This window comes from Morone saxatilis, unplaced genomic scaffold, assembly GCF_004916995.1.
Source record: "Morone saxatilis isolate NCDOM2014 unplaced genomic scaffold, NCSU_SB_2.0 Contig17, whole genome shotgun sequence".
In the NCBI taxonomy this organism is placed as follows: Eukaryota; Metazoa; Chordata; class Actinopteri; family Moronidae; genus Morone; species Morone saxatilis.
In genome coordinates, this window is record NW_023339729.1 from 11,726,257 (window position 1) to 11,732,013 (window position 5,757).

The 5,757-nt window shown below is 40.6% G+C and overlaps 1 protein-coding gene across 2 annotated transcripts in view; it reads right to left on the bottom strand.

The window, feature by feature from the left end:
* Positions 1-3,872, bottom strand: part of LOC118327336 (inactive rhomboid protein 2-like) — a 28,425-nt gene extending 24,553 nt beyond the window's left edge. The window contains exon 1 of one of the 2 annotated variants that reach the window (XM_035660656.1): positions 3,630-3,872. The gene's annotated coding sequence lies outside the window, so the exon portion shown is untranslated. The remainder of the gene's footprint in view (positions 1-3,629) is intronic. The other variant, XM_035660654.1, reaches the window with a different exon arrangement.
* Between the last annotated feature and the right edge of the window lie 1,885 nt (positions 3,873-5,757).

Consider the following 5,757-nt stretch of genomic DNA (forward strand, 5'->3'; position numbering starts at 1 on the left):
TAAAGGGCTATACAAATAAACTTTCAGGGTAAAAAAGTCAAATTATTAGTACAACAAGCTACAACATAAAGTGGTCAAATTATTTTAACTAGCCATGTACGTACAACTGAACAGTCCTCTACGAGAACAATGCATGACTGCTGCAGTAAACAATCAGCTACTGTATACGGCCTGTGGTGTCACCCTAATCTCTCATTCGGGAAAGTCCCAAACTCCTGATTTCAAATATTAAGACATTACTCGCTGTGTATGAAAATTCATGTTCTTTCCCCATTTCCACATTTGACAACCTGAGTTTCCCTCATGAAGCCCATCAGGCTCCACAAACGGAGCTGTGAAATGCTGTAAATGGACGAGCAGAGAGGAAAGAGTGTGAAAGAGCTCCACAGTGAATGGGCCAGCAGCCAGCTGGCACAGCGGCGTGAGAGTAAAGAGGAGCGCCCTGCTTTAATAAGACCTACAGATCCTTGGATGACAGCACTGAAATGTCATTCTCCTCAAACACTTGTACGTTTTTAAAAAGGTGGACAACATGTTTGGTTTGTCTGCACTTTGGCTGTGTGTGTGTGTGTGTGTGTGTGTGTGTGCAGGCAGTCATGGTCAGGCGTAGGAGAGTGTGTGAGTTTCAGTGGTGGTTTTTTTTTTTGGTTGTGTGCCACTAAACAGTCAGAGCAACAAAGGAAACCGCCCCCTCCTTCTTCACTTCCAACCACAACCCCTCTTGATGACGACTCTCTAACCAAACCAAGGGTCTTTACATATCCCATTACCCGTCTTCAGCTGATAATAGCACTTTGGTGCCTCAAACTAATCAATAGTTCCATTTCAAAGCTATTAGAAGACAATAATTCAAGTTCACGATTGAGGCATCTTGGTTGAAAAAAGACCTCGGCTTCAATCTAACCGTTCCAGGGACGTTTTTAAAACATTTCCCGATGGCCTGCCTGCCCAGACTTGTGTAACAGCGAGCTCCTATGCAACACCTCAGCTTTGTTCCCAGTCCAAGAGCTCCTCTCAAGATGTGACTGAAATAACTAATGTTTACACGCTGTGTGCACACATTATTCAAAGTACAGCTACTGTGTCACGTTGTTCTGTCACTGGTGCAACAAGTGTGTGCATACATTGTGTGCATAATAATGTGACACCACCCTAAACAGCTCGTTTGTGAGCATCTCGTGGGGGCCGGCCTGGAGTTAAAAGTGAGAGAGACAAAGTCGCTCGCTGCCACCAATGAACAGAACGTGAGTGAAGACATTTTGTCCCTTCCTGAATCTTGCAAGAAAACGTAGAAGAAAATGAGCCGTTTCTGTGCAACAATAAATGTACAGTCACAAACTTACTCTGTACACAGTTCAGAGCTGCATAGCAAAGCCAGAGTATCCACAGAAGTCCTTTTAAGGTTTACAAGTCTTTGGGTTTCAAAGCATTTCCGGTGTCCAAATATTTTAAGATAATGTGTCACGCACTTTGAATGAAGGTTGGCCTGGCAGTGCAGGGAAAGAAATTCCAGCAGCGTGGCGAGCAGCTTGATATACCCCTGCTACAGCAGTGGGCTGTTGGCCTTATAAAAGGGAGAAAACCACAGTGTTTTATGGGTGTGGTATGGTGCTGCAGCTGACAACAGATAAGGTCGTGGAAGGAAAGCCCCCTGAAGAGAAGGGAGGACAGGATTTGATGGTGACACTGCGACAAGACTGGAGGACACTGAATACATGTGGACAAGCCTCGGGTTCTCCAAACTCCAAATGATGAGGAGCAGTGAGAGGAGCTACACATTACGGAGGCGCAGTATCCACCTTAGATAAAAGGAACTGTGTCACAGTGACGAACTTGCTCGCTGATTCTGATGAAGTGTGTGAACTTTTAGCTGAACTCGTGTTTCCTTGTTGTCACAGAATGGAAACTCTTTGATTATCGCTGGGTCACAGTTGTCCTCCACACAGACCGCTCACTCAGGGACAGGTGCGAACGACGTACCAGCTCGACCACGCAGACGCAGGCAGACGCCGCAGTCGCGTAGCTGCTCGTTGTACAGCACACAGCCTACGTTTACACAAAGTGTGATGTGATAAATAGACGGTAATGAAAACCCCCCGTGAAACAGCACTTCACTATTCACTGCTTTCTCGAGCGTGTGTAGACCAGCCTTTACTGTTACTGTAGGATGAGGTCATAAAGTTGTGAATTAATCATTGACGATGACACTGCAGTAACATGTCGACTGCTTCAAGGTAAACATTTAGTCAGAAATGTGTTATGAGATGAATTATCCTTTCTCTGTTGTAATGTTACAATAGGATGTGTGATATACAGTGCAGTGCAGGTTTGACAAAGCTTCTGAAATACTGTATGTAATAAAAAAACTAATGAGCTATAAAACAGTCACTATAAACAACTTTTGAAGCAATTATCCCCCAAAGAAACTGATCTGTAACACCGCCTTTGTATATCTTTAAGACACGGGCAACGTGTGACTGACACTTTCACCCTTCCCACCCGCGAGTGTGTCTACAGTAACTAGAATAAAAGTCTGCCCCTTCACTTATCGCTCTAAAACAAAGCAATAATCAGTGGTGCTTTTGAATACTAGTGAGTGTAATGCTGTGATGATCACTGTGTCCACACCGCCCACCTCTGTGAGGGCCTGCAGGAGGCCTACTCTGAGCATGATTTCACTATTAATCATATGTTTATGAAGCAAGTATATACACGTCAGTGGTGGTTGAATACGTAAAAAAAAAAACACACTAACTTACATTTCCACTGAAAAATGTATCATGTATTGGCACCTGAAGGCACCACACACACTACAACCCACAGTTATCTCATTATACAGTTTAGAAATGAACTCGTAAGTCCACAGATCTAATAAAGTTTACTAAAACTGGCACTTCCTCTTTTTTATGACTACATATGTTTCTGCTTCAGAGGAATATCTGATAAGGTTTTATCTTCAGCAGACCCAAAACTGCTAGTAAACAAAGTCTGGTACAGTAACTCTCTACAGGAGGCAGCTGTAAGGACACAGCAGTTATTCCTACATTGAGTGTCTGCAGCCACCTTCAAGCAGCAAGTCTCCACCAACAATATGATTTTATAACGAGCCATTACACCCGCAGTCGGTTTCAGTGAACTCCTGGTTAAAATCCCAGTGAAACACCGAGTGTGAATCCGACTGAAAAACACATGGGAGGGGTGTAACAACACATGGATTTGTCGGCACATGGTGACTATAATTAACTGTAAGGAGGTAAGAGAAAGATATCTGAGATGAATTATGGTATTTGTCCCGGCGGGCAGAGCAACACAAAGGGCTTGTCGAGGCATGCTTTCAGCGGCTGGCTGGATGAAGACGACCGTAGTAAGCTAACATTGTAACTGTCACAGACTGTGTGTTATTTTTATCCTTTTTTTTTTTTAGTAAAAATAAAACAGCTTTCCACCACTAACATCGACACACTGACATTAGCACTGAGGGTACACCAGCTAATACACGGTGGTTTTAAGATATTAACGTAAGTATGTTATGTTATGAAGTCCATAATGGCCGTTGACCCAAACGTTTTAAAGTTAACTAACTTTTAACGGCTTTAACGGTCGTAAAACGAACGTCTTATTCCACTCACCTCCAAGTAGAAATGACCGGGTTTTTATTCATTAGCAGGCGGTATATATATATGTCCGAAATGCTACGATACTGTACACTAACTGTCCACCAGTGTGTCACTACTTCCCTCTTTCTCTCTTCCTCTCTTCCAACATCCTTGACTGCAGCTCCACGGAGGAGTGGGGCGGAGTTACGACGAGCTGGGCCCGGTCCAACCCCTCCAACTGCCGGCGGCCGGCCGCGTGTAGAGCCGGCAGTCCTCATACTGTATGTTAGTAACCTTGGTGATTCACGCTTACACACTAGTTCGTACAGTTCATATATATCTGGTTTAAAACAAGCTTAATTTAATAGGTAATGTGCAGCAAATACTCGTTTTACAGCAGTCCTCTAGACAGGAATTTCCTTGTATGGACAGCAGGGTGTCTGCCCCTTATATATACAGTCAATGATCTGCACCTGTCTCATGATGTTTGGTAGCAAGGAAAGGTCGTGATCATTTTAATTTGATTAGAAAAAAACAGATTGTGACATTTAAGTACAAGTTTTAGATCCAAAAATGACCAACAATCGCTAATCTTAAATATATGTTTTTTTTTCTTGGATATGTTTCTAACACCATAAATCAAGTATTTTATAAGTTTTAAAAACCTTTTAAGTAAAACTTAATCATTTAATTAATTTAAATTCAATATTTTTTTTAAATAATTTATTTGTTTCAGAAAATATTACTGTTGCTGTAGCTTCTTTTGAGTATCAACATAAATTTAGTTCATGCCAACTCAGAAGTACACTTACACAAAGTTAAACGGATTAAACAGAATTTGAAAGATATCCTGACCTTAGTATGGGTCAAGCCCAAAAAATGCTGAATCCGAGTTCCCACAAGTCATTCCTCTTTAATATAAACTTCCCTCCCTGGCAAATGTCCACATCTTTCAAACTCCAGACACTTAGCTGGTAACAGACTTTCTCAAGCCCAGTGCAAAGTAACATCAGGGTTATTCTCTATGCTCTGTGCTTTTAGACAGCTCCTCTGGAGCCACAGGAGATTGCCTTAAGTATTAAATAAGAATAGTTAACTGATCTGGGATCTACGTAAAATAAGTGCCCATTTAATGCTTTGAATTAGTTGTTTTTGTTTCCATTTGCGTTATTCTCGGACGGTACACTTGTGCAGTGGGATCCAAGGGTCATCTTGGGTTGAAAAGTGATAAACATAGTTTTCCAGAATACCATTTGCTGTTGCTGTTTCTTTACTTCTGAGTATGTAAAGTTCCTCAAGTACATTTCTCATGAAAGTGGTAATGCATGTTATTAATAACGGCCCTGAAGCAGTGTTTAGAAAGTGGGCTTGAAAACCAGTTCAAGCTGGTAAACTTCAGGATCAAGACAGATAATCACAATACACATTGATTATTTATTTTTATTATTATAACTTACAGGTCAAATTATTTACCAACCATTTAAATCATTATTATTCAATAAAACATGTCAACAAATTAACCAACAAATATGCTCAACAAACTACTTAGTCATCACATATTGATAATCGTGCCTTTACAGCAGAAATGAAATGATTCAAAGTTGTACAAATACTTACAGTTAAATGTTATGAGCATTGTGAGACAACATTCTCCATTAAGTTAGATTAAGAAAAGACAACTTCTACAGGCACATGATTATCCAACAAATCATCTTTACAGCTCACAGTGAGGCTTCAGATTGAAGCTCTCCTTTTCATTACAGTCACCAAATATCTTTATTTGAGTAGCTGTTGTCACTTTTATTCACCAGCCTCAGTACCTACCAGACTGTTGGATGTGTCTATGCCATGAGAAAAACACTACTGCAGGTAGAAAGGACATAAACCGAAAGCATAAATCCACCAATTCTATGAAATATTAGTCATTTCTAATTTAATCAATTCAAGTCAATAAGTGAATATGTGATTCATGACACAAACGGAAAGGCATTTATCTAGGAAACCAATATTTGAATGTGAATAATTCTCACAGGAGGATTTGAACTGTAGTTTGAATATAGTCAATTCTTGATTAAAAACTAAAAAAAAGAATCCATCCAGATGTTGACTAGAGTTTAGACCCATCTTTATCATATATACATACAGTCCCTGACAAAAGTCT